Raw genomic sequence first — 11,684 nt, forward strand, 5'->3', positions numbered from 1 at the left:
AACCAAAGTGTATGAAACAGAACCTTCAGCCTCTGCAATGTGATTTATAAGATTGTATCCAATTGGTTAATCACTTAAAGGAATCTATACAATTATGCATAAGTTATAATCTGACAGCTTTCCTATTGGGACGACATATCTCTGATAATATTCTAGTAGCCTATGAGCTATTACAATACATGAATTCTGTAAATAATAGGATAAACTAAGGAGTTGCGTTGAAAAAATTATTGAAAAGACATATTATAGGGTGGAATGAAGTTTTTATGAAGGGCGATGACTAAGATAGGTTTCAATTCTGGTTTCGTTAATTTGATAATGCAGTGTGTCACAATGGTCATATTCTCAGCTCGGGTCAATGGCTTTCTCACCCATGAATTCACCCCTTCAAGGAATTTAAGACAAAGGGACCCATTATCGAATTTTCTTTTTTTTTGTTTGTCACTCAAAGTATGTTTGCTATGTTTCATAAATCACAAACGACTAGTTTGATCAAAAGGATTAAAGCTTCTCTACGAGAACGTCTAATATCACATCTCCTGTTTGTTGATGATAGTCTGGTATTCCTATAGAATTCCACAAGCGAGGCTAATCAAATTAAAAAGATTCTAAATATATATGTGGTCGCCTCTGGCAAACGTGTGAACCTAGATAAATATGTCCTTTACCCACAAACGATTAGAGAAGATCTTAGTTAAATAGTTAATATTTTAGTTATCCATGCAGCCGACTGCTTGGGTCATTATTTGTGAATCCCACTTCACATAGGCAAAAATAAAACTTGTACGTGTAGATATCTAAGGGATAAGGTTCATGCACGAGTTATTGGATAGATAAACCGATTGTTATCATATGGGGGTAGGGAAGTATTCTTTAAATCTGTTGCATAGACTTTACCGCAATATGTGATGTCTTGTTATCTGCTCCCTAAACACTTTCTTAATGAGATCTCTAGCATTATGTGACATTTTTGGTGGACCAGAAATATTTCTGAGCACGATTGTCGTTAGTGGTGTGGTCTACAATTTGTACATCGAAAAGTTAATGGGGACTTAGTTTTTGTGATCTACGATCATTTAATTTCGCAATGCTTGGTAACCAAAATTTGGCGTTTAATTCAACACCCAGATTGCTTGTTGGGACGAGTATGGAAAGCAAAGTACTATCCGAATAGTGATATACTTAATGCTCATGTTGGTAGTGGAAAGGTATTCACAAAATCATTCAGGCTTTTTCAGGTGCATTGTATTAGAGAGTTAGTCGGAATAGCTACGTCCATATGACTAAGGATAAATGGGGTGGGTCGAAGTTAGTTTCCTTTAAAGGACATTACTCATCTATTCTCGCACAGAAGTTACACGCATGGCATTTCATTCACAATGGAATGTTTACCTGGAACGAGTCAAAGTTACTCCACATTTTTAACACCATTGACTCTGACTTGATTTTTGTTGACCTCCATTGCTCCAATCCAAAGGGATGTCATCATATAGGGTAATCATGATTTTGGTACATACTCTGTTTATTTGGGATATTGATGGCTTATTGTCCCAATCATTCTCTGACGTTTGCTTCCAGAGTTTGAAAAATAGTTGCTAAACTACAAATTTTGCCTAAGATTAAGATCTTTTCTTGGCGAGTGGCGCATGGTGGGTTACTGATTGGTAAACGGTATGCAACTGGATTAAGTGATGGTCTTTATCCAATATGTGGCTTGGAAGAAAATACGATAGTTCATATTTTACGGGAATGCTCTTGTACCCAAGAAACTTTTATTTGTGCATGTATGCATGGTATATTCTTGTCTAGTTGGTTTGTTTCTCCATTGGATTGGTTAGACTTGGTGATTACTAAGTTGGATCTAACTGGCCTTACTTGATTTCTTGTTTTGCTTTATAACCTCTGGAAAATGAGGAATTTCAAGGTGCATGATAACAAGATTCAACACCCATAGATTGATAAGAGCTTTATTTAGTTATTATTTTGCTTTTAAATTTTCTCCGTAATCATTGGTTTTTGTGGATTATTTGTTCGTTTTGATTCATTTTCTGTGCAGGACGTTAGATTCTTAAAATTGCACTAAAATGACAGAATTCTACAGTTTTTTTATTTTCGGAATCAAAGTTGGATTAGTGGGCATGACTTTGGGCATGAAACATCTGACGAGTAGAAGACGGTAACACCTTCTAGAAGGTCCAATCAGCGCTTCTATAAGAACAAATGGATCAGCCGCACGTTTCTGCAATTCGAATTTGAATTAAACTCATGTTTTAGGATATTATTTTAAATATTATATTGTATTATAATTTATCTTATCTTTGTTTTAGGTATTTTATTTTAAATGGTTTTAAGTATTTTAATTAGGATTTATTTTATTTATTTTAGGATTATCTTTACCTTGTTTTTAGGATTTTGAAGGCTATAAATACCCTCTTAGAGTAAGCTTAGAAACACATCTCTTAACAACTGAGAATTTACTCCTCTTCTTCTTCTCTCTAGCTTTTTAAAATTTTTCTCTTCTATTTTCTTTCAAGATTTTGAAATTTTTCATTTCATTTTAAAGTTTCGTTTTCAAATATGCTAAGTATGACTTTGGTCATGCTTAGCTAATTTTATTTTAAGCCGAAGGCTAAAACGAAGGCTCAATTCCAAACGTGAGAATTGTAAGGCACTTAAATCGCTTCGGATATCTTTCTCAGTTTTCTAGGCTTATTTTCAAATCAAAACGATTTTCAAAACCAAAAGTCGGCGTTGGTCTGGATGTTGTTATGGTTAACGTGGGAGGAAGGATCGGGCTTATTAAAGCACATACGAATTCCTGTTAACACACTTAGCAAAATTGTTTTCTAAGAGGAAACTGCGATTGGAATCAATTATTGTTGAAACAACATAATCCGAGTCGGAAGCTTTTTGAACTTCAACGTTTTAAGATCTACAACTTTGTTGTTGCTTAGATCAACTCACAAACCGAAATTAAAGAGTGCACTGGGATATTCGTTATACAAAGAATAGTCGCAAGGATTTGTCCTTGTAGACAAGTAGCCGACGTGAATCTTGAAGTAAAGATTTATTTTGATGATCCGAGGAATTTAAGGCAAAGCTGAATCCTGAGGCTATTTTTACCATAAGTTTTCTTTATCTCAATTTATTTTATTTATTTATTTGTTTATTTAATCTTTATTTCATTTTAAAAACTCCCCCTTTTATCTTTATCATTATCTTATAATTATTATTTATTATTTTATTTTTATCTTCCATTTTAAACGAATTATATTTTTTTATTATTTTATTTTTATCTTTTTGTCTTTATCTAAAAAATTCTATCTTCTTCTAAATCAAAAAGTCCACTAAATCATAAACACTAGAGTCCTTATGGATCGACCTTACTACTCTATTCTACTCTATCTCTTTTTACTTATTAAGAAGCAGGAATTATTTTGATAGCAAAACTACAGTTATCAAATTGGTGCTATTGTCGGGGACTCACGACAAATGCTGATTTATTTTTCTTTGTTTTTGATTTATGACCAGAAGAAACCAGGGTGATAAGTAGATCTTGACCCAGAGATCGAATCACGAGCACAATCCACACACAAATGCTTCGAGAAAAAAAGAAAGAGACGAGAAGAGCATAGTTCAGAAACACAAAATCAATTCTGGAAACAAACTCTAAAGTAGACACATATAACGAAGATCAAATCTCTATGGCAGAAGAATAAAAAGAAACGATCCGAGAGGTAGTCGCAGCTCCTGTCATACATACGCCATTATGCATCACTTTTCCTAATGACGTGACTCTATTTCAATTAAAGACGATACTTATTTATCTTCTTCCTACTTTCCACGATTTTCTCACTGTAGATTCGTACAAACACTTGTTGGAGTTTCACGTGGTTTTCACTAGCATGAAACCACATGGAGTTACCAAAGATCAAATTAAATTAAGGGCTTTCCCTTTCTCTTTAGCCGACTTGGCTAAAGATTGGTTATTTTATTTACCACTGAATTCAGTTAATTCATGGGCTGACATGAGTCAAAATTTTCTTGACAGGTTCTTTCTAGCGGCTAAAGCAAGTGAGTTACGAATGAGCATTCTTTCCATTCAGCAAAAGACCGAAGAAAATCTTTATGACTACTGGGAACAATTTAAAAAGCTTTGCGCATGTTGTCCGCAACACGGATTAAGTGAGAAAACGTTACTTCAATACTTTTATGAAGGTCTTTTACAAATGGAAATGAAAATGGTATCTGCTGCCAGTGGAGGAGCATTAGTCAACATGACTCCAACAACAACGATATAATTGATTTTAACCATAGTAGCCAACTCTCAAAAGTTTTCAAGTGAACCCAGCCGACGGGTTCACGAGATAAGTACATTTTCCCTTGAAAATAAGTTATATAAATTAACTGAAGTAGTTAATTCTCTTGTTCTAAGAAAATTTGGGGTAACAAGAGCATGTGGAATATGCATGAAGCTAGACCATCCGACAGACTACTGCCCGATGATACAAGAAGGAGGCAATGCAGAAATCAATGTCGTAGGAAACTTTGCAGGTCCTCCATAAAGACCATACAACCCATATAACAATACATATAATCTGGGATGGCGAGACCACCCAAATTTCAGCTATGCAATGAATCAAAGGCCAACTTATCAACCAAGACCTCATCCTCAACAACAAAAGTAAAAACCATCATTAGAGGAAATCATACAAAAATTAGCAATTTCACAAGAAAAGTTGGTTACATCCCATGAAAATTTCCAAATCTGAATCGAGACATATTTTCAAGAGTTAGATAACCAAGTGAGCCGACTGGCTCAAACTGTGGGGAAATTGGAATCACAAGGAAGACTACCTTCTCAAATGAAGTTAAATCCGAGAGAGAATGTTAGTGCCATCACTCTCCGAAGCAGAACAATCATCTTACCCAAAGTTCCATAAGAAAAAACCGCACATTAGGAAGAACAAGAAGAAACGCCACCTCTAAAAATACAAGGTACATCTGATGCACATCCTCCTTCTTCTTCTCATGAAACCACACCACCCTTCCCATCAAGATTATTAAAGCGTTATAAAAGAGCTGAAGAAAGGGAGATCTTATAGGTGTTTTGAAAAGTTCAAGTTAACATACCTCTTCTTGAAGTAATTCGTCAAGTACCGAGGTATACTCAATTTTTAAAGGTTCTTTGCACTACACAGAGGAAATTAATGGCATGGGGCACGAAAAGGTAATTTTGGGAGAACATGTTTCCTCAATATTTCAATAAAAGCTCCCACCAAAGATGAAGGATCAAGGTATGTTCTCCTTACCTTGTAAAATAGGTAATTTTAAAATTAAACGTGCATTGTGTGACTTAGGAGCTTCAATTAATGTTATTGCATTTTCTATTTATAAAATGATTACTAACGAGCCTTTGAAGGAAATGGGAGTAACCATACAGTTGGTTGATCGGTCTGTGATCTATCTAGTGGGAATGATGGAAAATGTCTTAGTGAAGGTCGATGTATTATTTTTTCCTGTAGATTTCTATGTCATTGACATGGAATATGATAGGTCAGATTCTTATTCCGATGTACTCTTAGAATGACCCTTTCTAAGCACCACACATAAAAAGATCGATGTTAGAAGTGGTATACTAACAATGAAATTTGTTGGTGAGATCGTTGAATTTGATATTTACAAAGCAATGAAATACCCGGATCGTGTTGAAAGAATTAATTCTGTTGATATTTTAGATCCTTTAATTGATGAATATATTGAATCAAAATTTTCTTATAATCTTTCCATGGATCTTGAACTTTGCCACAAAGAGGAAAAAATGGAGTTTGAAAATATTTATTTAATCAATTCTAATTTATTTTTACCTTCCTCTAAAACTAAAATTTTACCTTATGTTTTGCAAGAACCTGAGGTAGAATTAAAGTAGTTACTAGAACATTTGAAATATGCCTTTTTAGGCGAAAATGGAACCTTACCAGTGATCATCTCTAATAGATTATCCGAAGGAGAAGAGGAAGATTTGGTCACGATATTGCATTCCCACAAAGAAACCATAGGATGAACCATTGCCGACATTAAAGGATTAAGTCCCTCGACTTGCATGCACAAAATCAAAATTAATGAAGGAGCAAAGCTATCACGAGAAGGACAACGCCGACTAAATCCATCGATGATGGAAGTAGTAAAGAAGGAAATTCAGAAACTCCTTGATGCTTGCGTAATATATCCAATATCGGATAGCAATTGGGTAAGTCTGATTCATGTTGTTCACAAAAAAATGAGAGTCGCAGTGGTCAAAAATCAAGAAGGGGAGTTAATGCCAACAAGAGTTCAAAATGGATGGCGAGTTTGTATTGATTACAGGAAGTTGAACTCTCTTACTCGAAAACATCATTTTCATCTTCCCTTTATAGACCAAATGATTGAAAGATTAGCATAGAAAACTCATTATTGTCTCCTTGATGGTTTTTTAGGTTTTTTCCAAAACTAAGTAGCGCCCGAGGATATAGAAAAAACGACTTTTACTTGTCCCTTCGGTACATTTGCATATAGACGAATGCCCTTTGATCTTTGTAAAGAGCCGACCACCTTCAAAAGATGCATGTTAAGTATATTTTTCGACTATGTGGAAAAAGGCATCGAACTCTTTATGGACGACTTCACAGTTTATGGTAATTATTTTAGTGAATGTCTTGATAATTTAACTAATGTGCTTAAAAGATTCTTAGAGTATAAACTTGTTTTAAATTATGAAAAATTCCATTTTATGGTTGATAAAGGGTTAATTTTAGGTCATATTGTTTCCTTAAAAGGGATTACAGTTAATAAAGCTAAAACATATATTATACGCTCACTTTCTTACCCCACAACTGTGAGGAAAATTCGTTCTTTTCTTGGCCATGCAGGATTTTACCGTATGTTTATTAAAGACTTTTTGAAGATAGCACAACCTTTATGTAATCTTCTTCAAAAGGATCAAGACTTTAATTTTGATTCAAAATGCAAGGAGTCTTTCGATTCATTAAAGGAAAATCTTATTTTAGCCCCAATTTTTCAGCCACTAGATTGGAATTACCCCTTTGAACTTATGTATGACGCATCGGATACTAGCATTGGAGCCGTTCTCGGCCAAAAAATAGGGAAAGAGCCACATATCATAGCCTATGCGTCCCAAAATCTGGACTCGGCTCAGAAAAATTATTCAACTACAGAAAAAGAACTTTTTGCTATAACTTTTGTTTAGAAAAATTTAGATCATATTTGTTTGGCTCTAAAATTATTGTTTTTTATCATGCATCTTTAAGGTATTTGATGAGCAAAAAGGAAGCAAAACCAAGGCTTATCCGATGGATCCAACTTTTACAGAAGTTTAATTTGGAAATCAAAGACAAAAAATGATGTGAAAATCTGGTAGCGGATCACTTGAGTCGAACTCCCCTTTCCACATATGACCCACCAGTTAGAGAAGAATTTCCTGAAGAAAAATTGATGGTGGCGCAAAGCATGACTCTATGGTTTGCAGATATGGTTAATTATTTGGCCATAGGTAAGTTACCAGTAGATTTGTCGAGAGTTGAAATCAATCGAATTAAGCGAGAATCCCGATATTATATTTGGGACGGTCCTTATTTATGGAAGAACTACTCGGATCAGGTAATTCGGCGATGTATTGCCGAAAATGGGGTAAATTCAATTTTACAATTTTGTCACTCTTACTCTTGTGGTGGTCATTTTAGGCCAAAACGTACAACTCATAAAATTCTTGAATGTGGTTTCTTTTGGCCTAACATCTTTCGGGACTCTTATCTATTTGTAAAACTTGTAAAAGATGTCAACGTACATGTAATTTAAGCCGTAGGAATGAAATCACTACTAGAAAAAAACCCCTTTAATGACGCTCATTGCGCGTCATCTATGGGTGCAGATGACACACAAATCCGCGTCAATAAAGCCATCGTCATAAATCTCAGATGACACGCAATTGTGTGTCATAAATCTATGACACGCATTTATGACACAGATTTATGAAGTGCATTTATGACGCGTATTTATGACGTGCATTCGTGTGTCGTGATTGTATGTCGTAAATTATATATATATATATTGTAGATTGACAAATAATCAAACTAAATCACATTTAATGCCTCATAATACTAATATATATATCATATTATATATAAGCAATCCATTTGCATACAATATATTAACATTAAGTTATCAAAAATATTGTAATCATATGCCGATACAAAATATCACGGCATAATAAAGTTTTCCACATAAGATACCTATTCTTTGCGAATATCATCAATGTCATCATCCGTGTATTCTTCCTTTCCATCGCCAACCTAAGTAAAAAATATGAAATAAGTATATAATTTATACTTATTTAAAGTGAAGTATATAACTATCAAAGAGTACTAAAATGACCAATTTTCATATGCATTCTTTGAAGCATATGTAAAAATAAATTTTACACATTTAATTAGTAAAACTTCCCATATAAATTATATACATTATCACTGCACGAATTCACAGTTTTCACTCTTGCTAACAAGTACTTGCAATAATTTGTTTAGAATAGCATCCTACTTTAAGTCCATATGATAGTTGTATGACTAATGTGTATGTATGATATGACAGATGTGTATTAGAAAAGTTTGCTTATATTCTTATTGACAAGCACTTCAAGTTCGTTCTCGACTATCTCTTTTATGAACTTACAAACATCATATCCACACACGGTACCTCCCGACTGTCGGGGACACTACAAACAGTTTACAATAAACGATTAGTAAAAATGAAAACTGCAATTTAAACAAGGAATGATCGAAGTCCTCACCAAAACATTTATCCAATTGAGGCTAACCCTTTTGTTAGATCCACTTTGGGTTGCATACAATATCATTGCCCTATAAAAATTGATGAAATATATCAAAGAATATACTATAATGTTTCGATAATTTATGTTACTTAAGCATCAATAATCTGCTTCAACTGTTGATGGATATTAGTGGGCCCCAAGGAATCAAGATAATAACAACTTGTTGCTTTCATATCTATCACCGCCAACACCCAATGTCTTCTATAAAAACCAAAAAACAAATTAAGTTACTAAAATATATTGATAATAAAATGAAAAATCAAATGAAAAAACAAACCCGTGATTATATGGCACTAGGTCAGTTTTTGGTTTGTTCAGTTTCTTTGCTCGCCCCTACTAAAAACCAACAAACCTAATAATAGGTGTCAACGCCCCTTCCTCAAATAACAAGACCAAGGCATATCAGTGGTATATGACAAATATAACCATAATGCCTAGAGTATAAAAGCATAGAGAAGTCACATTAATTTGGTAGAGTAAAAAACAACACCACTTTGTTTACACGACCAATTGAGAATTTTTCAACTGTGAATTGCATGAAAACAAGATTGAATTGACAATTAGTCAAATTAAAATCATCCAAATACTCTGTCAAAGCTGGATCATAATTCCACTTTCCTCATTCTATTTCTTACACTCTTTTTCACAGAGAGGGGACGAGGAATAACAAGCTCGTTAGGACTTAGAAATAGAGAGGCACACGGATCAATAAAAGTGAAAGGGAAAACTAACCAAGTTGATAAATGGTGAAAAATTCATTTTCAGTTCCATCACCCCAACCTAGAAGTGCCAAGTAATTCACCATTGGCTTAGGCAGATACCCCATATCTCTGAACTGGAACAACATAATTGTTAAACGTGGAAACTTTTAATCCTCAATTGAAATAGATACTGTAGACCCCATGGAAACCAAGGAGATGATACAATTATTTTACAACATTTTCCATGAAACAAAGTAGAATGAAGATAACTACCTGACCAATTGAAGTTGCACCATGACGTTTTGACAATTTGCCCCTATCAGGTGCAAGAATCAAAGAAACATGGGCAAAGGAAGACATGGGAAATCCCAGAGCCTGTAGCAATTTTTTCCAATTTAAAGATTAGCTTCCTTATATTGGTGAAATGAAACCAAAAACTCCAAAAGCCACTAAATATTAAAAAAAAGTAAATAAATAATTGAAGCCCTTTAACATTACCTTGTATATTAAGGCTTGTCTTAGAGTATTACGTAAATGCTCTTCTGCTCTGAAATGCCAGTATAGAGAGTGTGAGAACAAAGGACTAAAAATGTTCTAACAGAACTTATATTAGATGTAGCAAAAAGATAATCAATTATTCTCTCAATTACCATTTAACATGTGAAATATACATTGTAGCATCATCAACAGTAACACAAAAGTTGTAAACAGGTTGACCATTGCTCCTCATTATAACAAAATCCCCATGTGTGTCCAATTTCCAGCTAACCTTCATGATACTATCAAACAAATTAGTGCCTGTAAAAGTAAATTACAAATATATCTACATTCTGTTGTTGATGGACCACTGAAACTTAAAGATAATGATGCTTTACGCCAAAAATCCTCAAATCAATAGACAAAGTATCTTATTAGTCAAATGCTAAAATCTGAGCATGCTTCGAAACACATAATCATAGTTCATTTGAATTAAAGGTTATGTTCTGTGAGACACAAAATTCACACTTTTTTCTCCAAAAGAATAGTGTTATTATAATTCCTAGAGTCATTTCGATGAAATGAAGGACAAAAATTGTAATTCAAGGTACAAATATCTCACATTTGCAATGTCTTAAAATCAATTACCTCATTGGAACAAAAGAAATGATAAACCTGACCAGATTCTAAGAGCTTCTCAGCATATTGTTTATACATAGAATTTCTCTCAGATTTTCGATAAGGACCATAATCCCCACCAATGCTAGGGCCTACATGGCAAGTGATAGAATCAATATCAACTCAATGCTAAAAGTGACAAACACAATCGAACCATACATGTAAAATTGAAGATTTGAAGCTATAAATTTCAAACCAATTTAATTAAAGCGGAAAGACAATGGAAATGACATATAAATAGTACCTTTATCCCAGTCAAGTCCAAGCCAAGCTAAATCTCGAAGAACAGCCTCCTCCGATTCTCGCAACGACCTCTCCAAATAGTATCCTCGATTCTCCACAAATTTTCCTCCCTTGGATCTTAAGAAAAAAAATAAAGAGAAGAAAAGAGAAAATCATCAAAATTCTACGAAGTTAGAAACAAGATAACAACGCACAAGATGTAAAAAAAGAGGAAAAAACCTAGCGAATAAGTAGTTGAAGAGAGTAGTTCGAGCGCCACCGACGTGGATATTATCGGTCGAAGAAGGAGCGAAATGGACTATGACCAGTGCATTGCTGTCAACTGAAGCGCGAACGGAGAAATTTCTACGAAAATGATGCCAGAAAATAAGCGAAGGAGCGAATTTAGGGATTACTTTGACTCTCATCCATGGCGTCCCTGCAACGAGTGTCGCCATTTTTGAAACGACAAAATGGAGTTAAAGATACTGGGATAGGAGAGGATAGCAAATAAGATACTGGGACACGGGAGAACGAAGTTGTTTTCCATTTTGTCCTAGTATCCCTGAATTAAAATTTTGTTTTTGAAACGACAAAATGGACTAGAAGCGAGAAAGCATGCGTACGTGATGAAAATTATGAGGGGAAATTAAAAGACGACTTTTAGAGATAACACATAATGAAAAGTGTACTCCGTGTGTTTGCTAAATTTTTTGGATTAT

At 34.2% G+C, this 11,684-nt stretch overlaps 1 pseudogene; it reads right to left on the bottom strand.

Moving 5' to 3' along the window:
* Positions 1-9,347: 9,347 nt before the first annotated feature.
* LOC120140622 lies at positions 9,348-11,420 on the bottom strand (annotated as a pseudogene).
* Between the last annotated feature and the right edge of the window lie 264 nt (positions 11,421-11,684).

Source organism: Hibiscus syriacus, unplaced genomic scaffold (genome assembly GCF_006381635.1).
Source record: "Hibiscus syriacus cultivar Baekdansim isolate YM2019G1 unplaced genomic scaffold, ASM638163v2 tig00002237_pilon, whole genome shotgun sequence".
Taxonomy (NCBI): domain Eukaryota; kingdom Viridiplantae; phylum Streptophyta; class Magnoliopsida; order Malvales; family Malvaceae; genus Hibiscus; species Hibiscus syriacus.